The sequence below is a fragment of the Podarcis vaucheri genome (genome assembly GCF_965113315.1).
Source record: "Podarcis vaucheri genome assembly, chromosome: 10".
NCBI classification, from domain to species: domain Eukaryota; kingdom Metazoa; phylum Chordata; class Lepidosauria; order Squamata; family Lacertidae; genus Podarcis; species Podarcis vaucheri.
Window position 1 is genome coordinate 51,317,926 of NC_138748.1, and position 16,896 is coordinate 51,334,821.

At 42.8% G+C, this 16,896-nt stretch overlaps 1 long non-coding RNA gene across 3 annotated transcripts; it reads right to left on the reverse strand.

Annotated features, from left to right (window-relative positions):
- Positions 1 to 991: 991 nt before the first annotated feature.
- On the reverse strand, positions 992 to 15,777 carry LOC309542114. 3 transcript variants are annotated; one of them, XR_014224081.1, is made up of 3 exons: positions 14,917 to 15,777; positions 12,947 to 13,023; positions 992 to 1,167 (listed from the first exon to the last, which is right to left on the reverse strand). It is a non-coding gene; the product is annotated as an uncharacterized lncRNA (long non-coding RNA). The 3 variants fall into 3 exon arrangements; XR_014224082.1 differs by lacking the exon at positions 14,917 to 15,777 and adding an exon at positions 14,248 to 14,701; XR_014224083.1 differs by lacking the exon at positions 14,917 to 15,777 and adding an exon at positions 13,603 to 13,848.
- Positions 15,778 to 16,896: the final 1,119 nt, after the last annotated feature.

Consider the following 16,896-nt stretch of genomic DNA (forward strand, 5'->3'; position numbering starts at 1 on the left):
CTGGCTCTCCAACAAACCAGATGAGCTTATAAAACATCCTTAAAATACTAAATAGATGGTGCCTGCTGGCTATGACTCAGAAAGGAATTCCACAGTATAGGTGCCGCCACTGAGAGGACCGTATTTGTATACCAGGGCTGGGGAACTGGATTTGGCCAGTGGGCCAGATCCTTATCTTCCCACTGGGCCCAGTTTAACAGGTGGATGCCCACCTAGCAATCACCTGGCATCCATCCCAGTGATATCAGGTGGTCCATTTTCGCACTTTGCTAGCTCCAACAATCCTGATTGTCAATGCATGGCCAAATCAGTCTTGCATGCCAAATAGAGAGGCCTGTCATGGCTAATTAGGCCTGATTTCCACCAACACACTATACTGTGTTGGCTCATGTTTATGGTACGGGCTGACACAGAACACAGTTGCCTTGGTGGATTCAGTGAAAGCAAACTGTCATGATTCTAAACATCTCTTATATTTATCCACAGCACCTTGCAGTTGGACATATACTACCATCAGTCTTCACCACCCTAAGTTAATGACCAGTGACTTCCCTGTGAATTTGCCCTGTTTGTTTTTTCAAGCCTGTGGCTATCCCTACATGCGATAGCAATAAATTCTGTAAGTGACATATGCATGGTGTGAAGAAATACTATGGATTCAGATGGGGAACCTGTGGCACTCCAGGTGCTGTTGGTCTATATCATCCCTGACCCTTGGCCCTGCTGGCTGGCACTAATGGGAGTTAGGTTTCAGCAAATCTGGAGGGCTACAGATTCCCCATCCCTGCTCTAGAGTGAAGTACATAATTTTTGTAGTGGGCCCATGGTGGAAACACAGTCAGTTCTTCTTGTTCCAAAGGATGTTTTTCTTCCCTATTGAGGGGACAGCACAGATTGTTTGAAGACTGGTGGGCATAAATTGCTTGGGAACTTCTCCCTTACTCCCCTAAGCAATTTTTCAACATATTGAAAACTGATTCTTCTTCATTTAATCAAATGCATGTGCATACAGTGTTCAATTCCCCCTGCCCCTACAAAAGGCCAATAGCCTCCCTGGTGCCTGGGGAAGGGGCAGGACAAATGGCCAATCATCATTCAGTTCATTGGCCAGCAGGAATGTCTATCCATTTTGCTGTTGCGCTTGACTGGGGGCAGAGAGAAGCCAGGCTGAAGCAGAAAAACACAGCAGCTCCTTGATTGATATGCATGTCTGCAAGCAGATTATGCTTATAAACTGGATCAGGGTCAGCCCAATACATTTTTATGCCTGAGACAGCAGCAAAATGATGTCCCCACCCCACCCTTTGAAGTCAAGATCCACAGTGCCCAAAACCAGCCAAGTTATTTTGGCACCTAAGTCAGAAAATGCCACAAGTACCTCTCTCCATCCCTAGAAGTAAAAACAAACAATAATAAAAGCTTAATTTGCTGGCACCCTTATTTCAGCTGCCTGAGGGGCAGCTGCCTACTCTGCCTAATGACTGAACCAATCCTTTTGGGGTTTTTCCCATTGCAGCTCACTTGAATATCAGCTGGTATAGGAGCATGAATGATGAACTGAAGAGCCCTGGTTCAAATCACAGCTGAGTCTGAATTTGTTTGGAATCCTTAGAGAATTCGCTGTGGCTCCCTCTGCACCATACGTTTAAAACAGTAATATGCCAATTTAAATAGTCATGGCTTTCCCCCCAAAATCCTGAAAACTGTAGTTTGCTGAGAGTTGTTAAGAGACCCCTCTTCTCGAAAAGTTACAATTTATAGAGGGGTTTAACAGTCAATCCCTCTTCCCTGCAATGTCTGGGGACTGTAGCTTTGTGAGGGAACTAGGGGGTCTCCCTAGAGCTCTCAGCACCCTTAACTACAGTTCCCATGATTCTTTGGGTGAAATCAAGACTATTTGAAGTGTTGTAATATTACTTTAAACATGTAGTGCAGACAGGGCCCATAACTCAGCTTCAATAATAATGCTAGCCTACTTTCCAGAGCACAAAGGCAGGCATTATATTCCCTTTCACATGAATCCAGTGAAGTGGAATTACACAGAGAACAGAGTTGTTAGGGTGCATCTCTGTCCCTGAGGTTGTGTGGTTCAACTGGCCCCATGACACCCATGCATTAGGAATAGACGTCTGCAATGGAAAGCCTATGTGTATTGACCTTCACCCAAGGAGACTTCCCTCTGCTCTGGAATGACAATTGTGTAGGTCTTTGTGTATCGGCTTTTCCTTGCAGACATCCATACCGAACATGTGGGTGTCAGGCAAAACCAGTGGCTCCCTCTGGCCTTGGGAAAGAGCCAGAGGTAGGGCCCCCACAGCCTCATTCCATGTGCTATTGTTATTACTCATTGCATTTACACCCCACCTTTTTCTCCAGGAGCTCAAGGTGGCTCACATGGTTCTCCCTCTCCTCATTTAATCCCCCAAACAATCCTGTCAAGTAGATTAGGCTGAGAGGCAGTGACTGGCCAAAGCACACCCAGTGAGCTTCATGGCTGAGTAGGGAACTGAATTCTGGTCTCCCAGGTCCTAGTCTGACACTAACCACTACACCACAGTGGCTCAATGCATGTGCGAAGTGGGCTAATATTTTAAGTGTGGTGGAAGCAATTTAAGCATCCATTCTAAGATGTGTCCTTTGAGGAAATAAAATGCGTGCTCAAGCCATTTCCAGTCACACTGACCTTTAAAGCCCTAAACGGCCTCGGCCCAGTATACCTGAAGGAGCGTCTTCACCCCCATCGTTCACCCTGGACAATGAGGTCCAGTGCTGAGGGCCTTCTGGCGGTTCCCTCACTGCAAGAAGTGAGGTTACAGGGAACCAGGCAGAGGGCCTTCTCAGTAGTGGCACCCTCCCTGTGGAATGCCCTCCCATCAGATGTCAAAGAAATAAACAACTATCCGACTTTAAGAAGACATCTGAAGGCAGCCCTGTTTAGGGAAAATTTTAATGTTTGAAGTTTTATTCTGTTGAAAGCTACCCAGAGTGGCTAGGGAAACCCAGCCAGATGGGCGGGGTATAAATAATAAATTATTATTATTATCACACACAGTGCCTGCCTTCACCCACAATTAGTAAGTGTAATTAACATGCTTTAATTCCCCAAGTCTCTGGTTTTTATGTGCAGGCAAATCCATGCAACATGCTAGACATTCTGTGGATCAAAAGTATCCAACTTGATATGCTTCCTTCCCTAATTTAGCATGTGACCTTGCATTTTACCCTTGTAATATAAAGAGACCAGGTTCATAAGCAATCCTTCTTTATCCCCTTTAGGGTCTTCTATCCCATCATAAGATCCCTTCTCTGGCACCTCATTGACCGAGCATTGGCTTTCCTAAGCTACCAGATATGGACTCTGCCCCAATTAATCTTTTGATATTTCTGGCCTCTGTGGATATTCTTTTGAAACTCTGCACAGTTCTTTTCAGCTATCGAGCATGCTTTTATTACAAAATGGCTGCTAACTAAGCTGTGAGCTAAGTTACTTATGGCCCAATCCTGTTAGGTTGGTTGCTAAATTTATAGCAAACCCTAAGCCACACTTCATCCACCCCAATTAGTATGCTGGCCTGCGTAGCTTTCTTTTGAAACCACAGTACTTTAGCCTTTAGCCTTTGGATATGTTCTTACAAAAAGGGTGGGGGGGTACAAACATTGCAATCTTATGCCCATTTACTTGGGAGTAAGTCCCACTGCTGTGTGACTTATCACAGAGCAAATATACATAGGATTGTACCGGATGCACACCTCGAAGAGAGTTAATAACACCTCGAAGAGAGTTAAAAACCACAAAATTAAAATAAATAAATAAACCTAGTTCTTTTTCATTAATTTTCTGGCTTGCAATCCTGAAAGACTCTGAGCTTTGTTCCCTTGGGGGCTTCCTTGGGGACTCCTACCACTCCTCTGCACCCATCCAATCCATGACAATCGCAGGTGCTGGGGACAACACTCCTTGCTGTGCCCCCCAGTCCTCAAGAGCATATTCTGTGAAGGCAAAGGAGGTACTAGCAAAATTCAGTGTCCTTACTATGTGTGGATGGAAGTGCTTTCCACTTGTGCAACAGCCCTTTCAGATCTAAGCCAATGTTTACAACTAGGGATGGAGGAGGAATCCATTTTAAATGGATTTATACATGGAATTTAGGGCTTGCAACCCAATCAACCTTTGCCTGCACTGGACGACCTCCTGCATCGAGTATCTGCTTATGCTTGAGGTGCTTGTATATTTGTCATATCATATTATTTTTAAAGCCCACCTAATCATATACAAAATTATGTGAAAATGTATATTATAAAAGTCAGGCCTCGTGTGGAACTGTATTTTTGCAGCATGATTTTGCAAGTATTAAGACATGAGTATTTTTATACAGTTACATGTATTGTTCTATCAATTTATGTGCTGGTTGCTTTAGGAATATTGGAGTTTATACACATGTAACATATATGTAATATTACAGAAATAAGAACAACAGCAGCGATAATTTTTTCTTAAACATTCACAGACCTGGTAAAATGTAACATTGTACATATTATAATGTGCATAATGATGAATATAATGGTGCAATTAATAATTATTTCTATTTTTGGTGAAACCTGTAAAAAATAAATGATTTCTAACTGAGATCAAGGAGCAAGATGGACATTGGGGGGGAAATCCACGCAAAGTGAGCCTTTTGGAAAATTCCATCCCTATTTGCAACCATAGAAATAAGACATACTAAGGATACAAAATGTTATGGATGGGAAAAACTACAACCTTGATCTTTGTTTTCTTTCAGTACAAATAAGCTTGACATCATCTCACTTAATGGATGGCATATGTTTGGCAGATAAACACCATTCAATGGTTATACTTCCTGCCTGACAGCCACCCAAACAGTGAACTTACTATACAAGTAGCACATGTCAGGAAGGAGTGTCTTGTAACAGTCCTAGGATTTCATTTCTCACAGTGGATCTTTGCACATGGGAGCACTCGCCACAGGGGCCGACAGCTGGTTTAGCTAGAAGGAGTGGCAGAGCATTGAGCAGGAATGAGAGATATCTGGTCACCCCTGTAACTTTAAATGTGGCAATGTTTTGACCATGCAGGGAAGACAGAGCTGTTCAAGTTGGGAAGAGCTGACAAAATTCCTTGACAGTTTATACAAGAACCCAATTTTTAAAAAAACACTTCTGTTGATCAGATTTATTTGGATGCAGTTTTTTTAAGTTACTGTTTTTAGCTCAGCTTTCATTGACCTGGTGCATTTCCAATATTTTTGACTACAAATCCTAACAGTCCTAGCAGGCTAGAGCTGACACGGATCTTTTCCAATCTTACCTGGAAATGTCAAGGACTGAACCTTCAGCAGGAAAAACAGGTGTCCTTCCACTGAGCTATGGCCCTTCTCATGTTCACCACGGGAATAATGAAAACAGGAGGGAAAAGAAAGTGGGATGGTTATACCAAACTTAACTAGGTCTGCCTTCGATAGTTATAGGTTTGCCTGAAAAGAAGTGGGGTAACATTCTACTTCATGGGGGTGAGAGAACAGTTAATTGGTCCATGCATCTAGGGCAGCAATTCTACGGGCATAGCAGAATGACATACACAGCCGGAATTTTGTTGACAGTAGGGTGACCAGATGAAATGAGTTCAGAGCTGCTGCACCTTTAAGAGTTGTGTAGAAGAGGGAATTTCAGCTGGCATAGCTTGTCAAGCAGGACATTCTCTCTTCAACACAATTATTAAAGATACAGGAGCCCTGAGCTCTCTCTCTCTCTTTTTTACCCTGGCCATCCTATCTCTGGGTGATGCTGCAATCTTTCTCACTGCTGACAAGTGATTTTACAATGTCTTCTTTTGTAAGTCATGGGAGTGACACTCTTTTAATTTTAGACTAAACAATTCAGTACAGTATATCTGCTTTTTTAAAAAGGACTTTTGTTGGAATTATAGGCACTCATCTATGGGAAAGATTCTTCTTCCCAAAATAAACCCATCCTGCTCAAGTTAGAGCCTGAGGCTTAAGGGTATTAGCAGTCTGGAACCATAACAATACAAGCCCACGATAAGCCCAAATGAGGCTGGGTGGCATTTGTGCATGGTGTGGTCATTGGTTTGTTATGATAAGCTCAACAATCCATTTGGAGTTGCTGCAGCAGTATTATTTTAAGAGTATCAGCTGGATAAACAGGGGAGACTGGGTGCCATCTGCAGGCAACTGCACAAAGTTTTTGGTAGCGCTTTCCAATTGGTATATCTGAACCAGCTGATCTGGAGTTGTATTCCTGAACATCTGGCACATGAACTCAAAAAAGAGGGTGAAGAAGTTCCCTGTTCCCAGTTGTTATGGCTCAGGACCAGGAATCCTAAGAAACAGTGATCTTACAAAAGTTTCCCAGAAGGAGAGAGGGATTCACTCCAGTTTTACCAATGTTGTTCTGCTATCACTCGAGCCTGTATTTCATTCCCTGAAATCTGAAGATACATCTCTGCCCCTGGACTCTCATGACCAGACCATAAACCCTTAGGCAGCTCAGGAAATACCTGTGGAACCTTTCCTGCAAAAGCCCCTGCAGCTTGAAAACCCATTGCCTAAAAGAAGCCAACAGCTACAAAAAAGGCACCAGCCAGGAGCAACTGGCCAGGAGCAGTACAATATTTGGGAGGCAGGGCTTTCATCCTGACTACTTATCAGCTGCAGAACTGCTAACCATGGTCCTGAACCAGCACCTTGGTCCTTATCCAAGGTCCTGACCTTGTCTTGCCTAAGCTTCCTGCCCATTCCAAAATCCAGGCTCTACTGGTCTCCATCTTCCTTGGGCCATCACCATCCCTTGCAATGGATCAGGAAGTCATTTAATTAAGAACATATTACCAGTGGTGCCATCAGGGCAGGACTTGGCAATTTGGTATGGATATATCTGCCCTGGGAAAGCCTGTATGTCAATAGATTAGATAGATAGATAGATAGATGATAGATAGATAGATAGAGGCTATTTGTAGCCCACCCTATATACTTGGATCGCTGGATGGGCCATAATAAAATTAATTTAAAAAAACACGGTATCTCAGTTTAAAGAGAAAACATAGTTTAAAAAAACACATAACAAAAATATAAAATAACAGGCCGAAAACCAGAATAAATGGTTAGATTTCTACCTGGCGTCTGAATGCCACTAGTGTGGATATCAAGTGAATTTCTGTGAGAGAGGGTATCCCAGAATTAGGGTGAGTGAGGGTATCTCAGAATTAGGGTGGCACTACAGAAAATATCCACTCATACATCACCATAAAGTTCTCTGGCAGCAGGATGGTAAGGAATACTTTATTGGAATATCTCAAGGGTCAGTGTCACATGCAGGAATATTTTCTTTTCGAATTGGCATCAACATTAAGTATCTCTTGGTGACCACCAAGCACTTTTTGGGCAATTTTGAGGTGGGAGGTGCCCCTTTTGGTGTTGCTGTTTTTAGATTTCTTATACTTCTCTAAATCTTGGGATTTCCCTAAGTATGCTGATACTTCCCACTTGCTTTCCGGGTGTGGGGTCATTTGGGTTCCATTTCTGTCAGAATTGTGGTGCTGTGCTTACTATTAGAAAGATTATGCTTTTTCATGTCTTTTGTATTGTGAACGAAATTGTTTTAATATATTTATTGCAATGCAACATAACTGTGTGTTTATAGTTACATTGCATAGCAATAAATATAGTAAAACAATTTCAACCACATAACAAAACTCATTTTTTTAAGAAGCATAATCTGTCCCTTTAATCATGAACTCAGTGTTGTTAGAAATAGAATCAGAATGAGTCACTGAGAAACAACAGGAAAGTATAGAAATTTTACATCTATTTGATACATGCCCTGTTTTCTGGAAAGTCACACATGTACTTGGTGGATCCAGAGCTTAATTCATTGGGAAGGACCATAGCTCAGTAGGAAGAGCATCTGCTTTACATGCAGAAGGTTGCAGGTTCAATTCCTGGCATTTCCAGATAGGGCTGGTAGAGACTCCTGTCTGAAGTCCCGGAGAGTCACTGCCAGTCAATGTAGACAATATTGTGCTGGATGACCTAATGGTCTGACTCAGTATAAAGCAGTTTCCTATGAAGTTCTGCTGCTCAAGATCCAGTTGAAATGAATGAGAGAACTTCTCAGTGGATTGTGACCCTGATGAAATCAGTGGATCTTTTACTAAAGAAAACCAAGATCCCCACCCTCCCCAGCTAGGACTATCATGTTTGTTCTTTCAGTCTAAATAAAAAAAACCTACTATGTCCTGATTTCTTAATACTTTGGACATCAGTAGTCAATTACTGTCCACCTTTTCTGAAAACCTCATTGTAGATCCTGCCAAGTTAGAGAGAGAGAGAATAGCATAATCCTGGGTCAAGGGATGTTTCTCTAAATTATGTGACATTTGCTAAAATTATCCTTTATTCCTAATGTTTAATGCCAAGCCAGCCATGGGAAAGATGATATTGGCACACATAACTTAGCTAAGTGCTTTGCCTGACATTGTGGAAAACTGATAGGCTTTTAAAAACATCTCTCTATTTATGTTGAACTCTGCAGTGATATTCTTGGCCAAAAGCACATGCCCCCCACCATACTCCTAGGATGCTAACAAAAGAAATCACAGATTGAGTGAAAGAATACGGTTTGTGACCAGAAAATTCTATTAAATATTTGCTTTTCCAATTCCTCCCCAATGACTTTGTTACCAGATTGAGAAATCAGAATAATAATGTGCATAAGGATGTGCATTTTGTATTGTATATGCCTAGGTACAAATAATGAAAACCATACTAACAGGGAAAATACTGTGAAGGGCTGTAGTTCAGTGATAGAGCATCTGCTTCAAATGCAGAAAGTCTCAGGTTTATGCCATGGCACCCCCAGGTAGGACTGGGAAATTATTCTGCTGAAACTCTGGAAAGTCACTGTTCGTCAGTGTGGACAGTACTAAGCTAGACGGACCAGTGGTCTGACTTCTCAGTCTCATTTATGTAAGAGGAACCAAAAACCTTTAAATCAGCATTCTGCAAGTTAGCAGATGAGTGCCGAATGTGCTGCCCAAAGTACCGCCAACTCAGAGCACATAACTAATGTGTGGCAGATATGTGAGAAGCTGATTTGCATCACATGCCAGCTGCTAAAATATACTAATAGTCAATATTGCCATAGCAGATGTGAGAACATGGCAGAATTCTAATCTCAGCACCCACAAAAAGTGTGCCAAAGGAGCAGAGTGTGCTTGGCTGAGACGTATGGAGGGTATGGACTGTCCCGACCCCAAGCTTTAAGTTGTAAATTAATATGTCTCCGTATGTTTGACCAAAGATATATGATTCCATGACAGCTACATCATCTCTGGTTACTCTGCAGCAATACAGGCTGTTGTCAGCGTTTGATATATGAACTGTAGTGGGCTTATACTTATTTGGTATAAGTAGTTGGTGCAATGCATTAATCAGCTATAGCTTAGCAATGGGTGTGGACCAACCAACAGGAATTGTGGTTGGGGTTTTCCCCTAAGAGTATGGGTTTTCTCTGAGACTCAATTAAAAACAAGGTAGTTCACACCCATTTTTTGCACCTAACTTAATACGCTTGCCTCCAGAATCACCTCAAACCCAGCCTACAGAATTTCAGAGGATTCTAATTTTTAATTCAAGTTGTTTTAATTAGGGTGATCGGTTAACTATTGGGTGCCATGGAAGTTTAGGCCAGGGTATAAAAGATTTTAAATAAATAAATGACTTAATTAGCAGCTTTGAATATGCTCGGGATACATTAACACAGCATATACATGAGTTGTGTAGTCAGTCAGTCAGTCAGTCAGTCAGTTGTGTAGTCAGTCAGGATGTGGCACTATAGACTTGCAGCCTGTTAACCTTTGATTCTTGATTGTGCTATCTCAATGTAGGGGTCCCCAGTTTTTTTGGCCCCAGGGGCACTTTTAGAAATTTAAACGACTGTTATAAGGCAACACAAAACATCCATTGCATAGAATAAAAATTGGCAAGGCTCAGAACTCCTCTTAAACAACAGGCAAAACATTTAGGCTATGAACTAATTTGCAGCTTAAAATGCAGCAAGGGCATTCCACCCCCTGCCCCTGCTGTGTTTCATGTTGCGTTTTGCATGTTGTTGTACACAACAGAGAGGGGATGGAGATTGTGTTCACCTGCTGCACATTACCAGTTAAGGTTTTCAGCAGAGTATATTCCTACGTGTGCACACATACATGCACAAACTTTGTGACATGCTTAGGTGGCGTCTATGTTGTGTCACAAAAAAGAGTACTAAAAGGAAACCAGCTGTTCCCCTTCCTGCTGATTTTAAGGAAATTGTGACAGCAAACTCCTCACTCCAGCTTCAGGGTCACAAGATACAGAGTGAAACTAACTCACTGTCTAAGAATCCCAAGTGACTGCATCCCCCAAAATAGCAACCACTCGATGGACTGTACCTAAATAAAGGTGGGCTCACCATTTCCCCTAGAGGTACTTTTAAGTGGATGCCTGCAAAATGCAGTATACTAAGGGAACTTGGAAGATTCCTGCCTGCTGCCTCCTTAATTATGTGCTTTAGGATGATTCAGTAAAGAAAAGTGCTGAGTTCTGACAAATGTAAGATTCCTTATAAAATCTTTCAGAAAGGTTAAACTGAGCAAAGGGCAATTCCAAGAGTAGTGAGGGGCAGTAGGTTTAGAATACATGACCTAAGCAAGGGGTGGTGAACCTTCACCCTCCAGATGTTGTTGGGCTACAACTCCCATCATTCTTAACTGTTGGTCATGATGGGGATTGGAATTGAATAACCACCCCATATGAACCTACTCAAATCTTATGGTCACCACAGAAGCCCTTCTCTGTTTGACTCCTATGAATTTCACTATAGCTTCCATTAATGCATTGGTTATATAGCATCTGCTCGCAGTCCATCCTGTAGATTTTCTTTTACAGCGCTGAATAGCAAAATTAAGCAATAATAATGGACGCAGTTCAATGGGAACACTTATTTACAGGATTGATTGCATTTCAAATTCAATGCCAAAAATTCTAGGAGCCCCAAAATGTGTCTCCTATCTGGCTATGTGGGCAGAGTTAGGTCAGGATCTCTTAGAATATAGGGACTGGATTATGACTTTCAAATACCCATAATTTTATATGGGTTTCTGATTTTATCCTCAAACTCAGGCAAATAGGGATTCTATCCGATGAATCACATATACAGTATTCTCTCTCATCAAGCAGAGACTGCTAGACCATGAAATCCAAAAACTCTACCCCTCCCAGCCTTTTGTAGGTTCATCTGCTTACTTAGCATCGCAGACCCACCATGGAATAATGCCTAATGACTTTTACAATTTAGATACCCTATTGTATCACAGAGCTTTTATGCTAGCTCGTCTAAATGCATTTCCCTCATCTGTTTTGTTCGGAAGGTGTTTTTTTTAAAAAAAACAACAACAACAAAACCCTTCCAGAACAGATTCTGCTCCTGTAGGAAGAAAACACCAGATACAACACCAGATACATCTTCACCCCCATCGTTCTACCCGGACACTGAGGTCCAGTGCTGAGGGCCTTCTGGCGGTTCCCTCACTGCGAGAAGCCAAGTTGCAGGGAACCAGGCAGAGGGCCTTCTCGGTAGTGGCACCTGCCCTGTGGAACGTCCTCCCACCAGATGTCAAAGAGAACAACAACTACCAGACTTTTAGAAGACATCTGGAGGCAGCCCTATTTAGGGAAGCTTTTAATGTTTGATGCATTACTGTATTTTAATATTTTGTTGAAAGCCGCCCAGAGTGGCTGGGGAAGCCCAGCCAGATGGGCAGGGTATAAATAATAAATTATTATTATATATTATTATCACATAATTTTGGATTGCGCTCTTCTCAACACCCTTCACAGAGATCTCCTAGTGACTCCCTCACAGCTTAAAATATTGATTTACAAAGAGTCTGTAATCCAGTATTTGTTGCGGGATGATACTCCATTACCAAGTGGAGTATGAAACTACCAAGATTGTTTCAGGGTATTTAGCCCAGATTTTTGAAGCTAAATCTAAAGTTGCCTGATTTACTCAGTGGTGGCTATCTAGTCTTTTATATATTGTATGTGTTTGGATTATTAATGCATTTGGATGGCTTGGTATGATTTTATTGTTTAAACTTATGCCAATAAAGGCCAATAACAACAAATATCCACTATCAAACCATATCCCAGTGGGAAATAGTCACAATTCCTCCATACAAAACTATTGTGCGAATGGCTATGCCTAAAATAGCTTAAAATACTGCTGCTGGGATTGTCAAGGTCCTGCATGTAATAGCAAACCTTTCAGATGATCCCGCAGGAGTAGAGGAAGCCATAGTTAGCATAGGATTCCCATAACTTGTTATCTGATAGGCCTCAGAGGTTTCCTGTTTGACATGTGTCACAGAACTGGGTCTCTCAAATGGAGTTTCTATTTCGTTACTGCTACTATTTAACATTTAATTAGCAGCAGCACCAACAATGTGTGGGATACTGTACATAGTAGAACTGTGTAAAAACACACACACAAAAACCAGAATCAGGTCCTTAAGATGAAACAAGTTCTGCATGAAGATGACTGTGTAACTGGTACACAGTATTATTCATGCTATGGCGAGAGTAGAGGAAGAGAAAATTTTCTAACTCCAATAAGTTTGTGGGCAATTCAGAGTTGACAAAAGCAAGTGAGGCACACAGTGCATATTCAAACAGCGGAAATAAAAAAGTTCCTTCCAGTAGCATCTTAAAGACCAACTAAGTTAGTTCTTGGTATGAGCTTTCGTGTGCATGCACACTTCTTCAGATAACTCAAACAGCGGAGTTAACTTCCACAAAATTTTGTTGGAGGTGAGACCTTGTCAGCATATAACACCTGAGTTCAACTTGGGATCAGTTTGCCTTACCCCATATCTGCTTTCTTAACTGTTTTGATTGCAGGAACTGGCAGTGTTACAGGTGCCACATAATACCCGTTTTGCATCTGTAAGAAATTGACATGCATAAGGCTGCAGTTTTAATCTCTCATTTGCTTCTCCTCTGCCCCCCCCCCTCAATAAACTTGTCTGGGAGAGTTCTCAAACCTTTACTTCTACTTTCAAACAATGCATCTTAGTTTTTTATGGTTTTTTTAAGTGTTTTTTTTTTACAAGACTGTCTTATTTTTTAAAAAACAAATGCTTTCCTAATAGTTTAGGTTTAAAACTATTAGGAACAGGGTTGCAGGGAACAATGGTCCATGACACAGTATTTTTTAACAGGTCTGCTTCAGTCAATGCTTTTTTCTTCAGTGGTATTTAGCTTTACATCTTTGGAAGAAAATTAGTTGCTCCTGGCATGATCCACATATTCTGTAAAGAGTGGCAGCCATTCTGAATTTCCCAAACTCAAAAACACCTCAGAACTGGGCTTTCTAGAGAGGACAAAATGGCAGTTACTGCCGTTCTCCTCCCCAGAGGTTTACCTCAGCTTTGAAATAAATAAGTCTGACACCAAAGTGGGTGGAACTACTAAGAAAACGTCCTGGTCAATTCATTCCAACTGTTCTCCTCATGCTACATACCCACTGAATTTCTGGCCACCAAGCAATTACTCAGTTAACTATTCAAGCCTTTTTCATGAAAGAGAGCAGCAGTCTTCTGATAAAGGGGAAAAAAGTGACTTTCTCCATTTTCTCAGTGATTATGGACAATATGAGGATTCTAAGGTGTGTTTTGTCATACAGAATTAAGTAAAAGTAAATTTCAGTTGGTTTGGGCTTTCCACCTGAAGAGCTCAAAAATAAGGAAAGCATTTTGAGAGTATAATAAAACATCGACTCTTTTAACACATTTAGGGGGCACATTTAGTATTTTGATAAACTGCCACTGGCCCCAGTCACAAAAGGACTGCAGTGGGTAATGTGACATACAGTAGCACAAAATGGCAGACCCCTCAAGTGTCCCTATTTTCCAGAGATGTCCCTAACTTAGAGAAGCCGTTCCGGTTTCTGATTTGATCCCAGAACGTCCCACTTTTCCTTAGGATGTCCCTATTTTCATCGGAGAAATATTGGAGGGTATGAAATGGCTGTCATGGCTGGCGTGGCAAAACACAAAATGGCTGCCACATCCAAACAGCAAAAAGAGAGAGAGGAGCACAAATGGTGCAGACATCCCCCATCAAGGAGAAAAAGTTAAATTACTCAGCTACTACTGTGCTCACTCACAGAGAGACACTCTGTGTCCCTCTCTCCTGTTCAGAACAGAAGATAGGGTCTAATCCTGGCACCCAAGGAAATGTAGGCATGTTTAAGGGTGTGTTCAATATCGGAGACTGAACCATTGCAAACAGGAACTGAGCAGGAACGGCTAACAGTCTTTCATGCTTTGTGCATTATTGAGGGAATATTTGTTGACAAGGGAAAAGACTGTGAACACACTATACAACTTTAAAGTTCATTTGAAGCTTATTTTCCCTCAGCAAAGAGTTCTGGGCAGTGTAGTTTATTAAGGGTGTCTGGGAATGTAAAACTCTGAGGGGTAAACAAAAGTGCCCAGAATTGTCTGAGGGAGGAAGCATATACTTGAAAGGTCTAGTGCAGCAGGGATAAGAAATATTTTCTGGCTAAAGGGAGACAACTTTTATCTCCCCCACCCCTGGCAGGCTAAATCTGACAAGTAAGTGGGCAACCACCTGCCAATCACCTCATAGTGACATATTATAGTGTGTATGCAGCCTTGAGCTGACTTGGGTCTATACACCATGCTCTAAGCATACATCCTATGCCCAGCAGTTTATTGGACAGACAAGATTGTCTTAGGGCCAGGGAAAGGAAACATGTATGCTTCTCTGATGCCAACTCCAAAAAGGTCTCTCAAGGGCCCTGACACTTAACTGCTGCCAGGGTCTCCTGGCCCGGTCACAGAAACCTTAGACGCTGGTCCGTAGGCTTCAAACATTGGCTCAGATTTATAGGCTCCTGCCAATCTGTCAGCAAACCTTAAGCAGAACGATCTTGTTCACTGTAAGAAGTACAAGGCAGAACAACTATATGTTTCATGGAAAAAAGCTATGTAAACCAGGGGGTGAATGGGGTGGGGGAGGGGGAGAGACAAATAACAAAGTTTCACCTCATCACTGACTTTACAACATAGGGATATTACAACAGATATGGAGCTGCCACAATTCCGTGGCTGCATACACTTCATACATTTAAAGCACATTTACCCCAAAGAAAACTGAGAGTTGTAGTTTGCTCCTTGCAAAGCTACATTTCACAGCACCCTTAACAAACTACAGTTCTCAGGATTGTTTTTTTGAGCTGATGTGCTGTAAATGAGCTTTAAATATATGGTGTGTATGCAGCCATGGTATCGTTCCCCCGGCCCCTTCTAACTTCTAGGTAAATGCAGTGAATGCCATGGTGTCATCGCACTGGGCATCATCCTGCCTGCACCTCACATATCATGTGCTGCTAGCTTCTGAGGGTGGGACAATGAGGAACACAGTGACACCATGGTAGATGATGTATTTCCCTAGTCCTAGTTGCTACAAGGAAGGGAAGGGGGCATGATTCTACCATGTGCCCTCCCCCCCCATTTTTTCATGGGGAAAAAACCTTTAGTGACGTTTTCTGCTGTCCACTAGCCAATATAATCACTATGTCATGGTTTTGGAGCTAGCTACTGAACAAAGTCAGTATTTTTCTTTGGTAGTTGAAGGTGGAATTTTGTAACAAGGAAAGTGAGAAGAATCAAAATGAGGAGGGCAACCAAAATGGTCAAAGGCCTGGAAACGATGCCTTATGAGGAACGGCTAAGGGAGCTGGGCATGTTTAGCCTGGAGAGGAGGAGGTTAAGGGGTGATATGATAGCCATGTTCAAATATATAAAAGGATGTCACATAGAGGAGGGAGAAAGGTTGTTTTCTGCTGCTCCAGAGAAGCGGACACGGAGCAATGGATCCAAACTACAAGAAAGAAGATTCCACCTAAACATTAGGAAGAACTTCCTGACAGTAAGAGCTGCTTGACAGTGGAATTTGCTGCCAAGGAGTGTGGTGGAGTCCAGCGGCGTAGCGTGAGTTGTCAGCACCCGGGGCAACGCAAGTAATTTGCGCCCCCTAACCCGGGGCAAGGCAAGTAATTTGCGCCCCCCCAACCCCTAACCTGCGAGTTGCCGCTGGCGCTGCCGCCCAAACGACGCCGCTTGCCCGGAGGAGGAGGGGGGCAGAGAGGCGAGGAAAATGCAACGGCCCAGCAGCTGCAGCAGCACCGGCGGAGGCGGGGCTGTGAGGAGGGGCTGCCTGGCGCGTCCTCCGCGGCGAGCGCTGAAAGCCGCTGCCTGCCGGGCGCCTTCAGCCCGGACGCGCGCACAGCTCGTCGGTTCCGCGAGACATGCGGCTCCGCTACAGCCTGCGCCCGTTCGGCGACTCCGGAGGCAGCGAGCGTGCCCCCCCCAGATGTTGCGCCCGGTGCGGCCGGCACCCCTGGCACCCCCCACGCTACGCCACTGGTGGAGTCTCCTTCTTTGGAGGTCTTTAAGCAGAGGCTTGACAACCATATGTCAGGAGTGCTCTGATGGTGTTTCCTGCTTGGCAGGGGGTTGGACTCGATGGCCCTTGTGGTCTCTTCCAACTCTATGATTCTATGATTCTATGATTCTAAGTCTTCAACAGACAGTAATCTGAAGCCTTTAAACTGGGGGGGAAACAACCTGTCATTATGAAAAGAAATATACCATTCTCTTCATTTAGGTAACTTGCCTGATTTGTAGGAACTGTTAGAAATGGAAAGATGGAATGGAAAATTGGTGAATTCTCCCTGGCATATAGATTATTTTTTGAGCTGGATATTAGAAGAGAATAATAGAAAGAG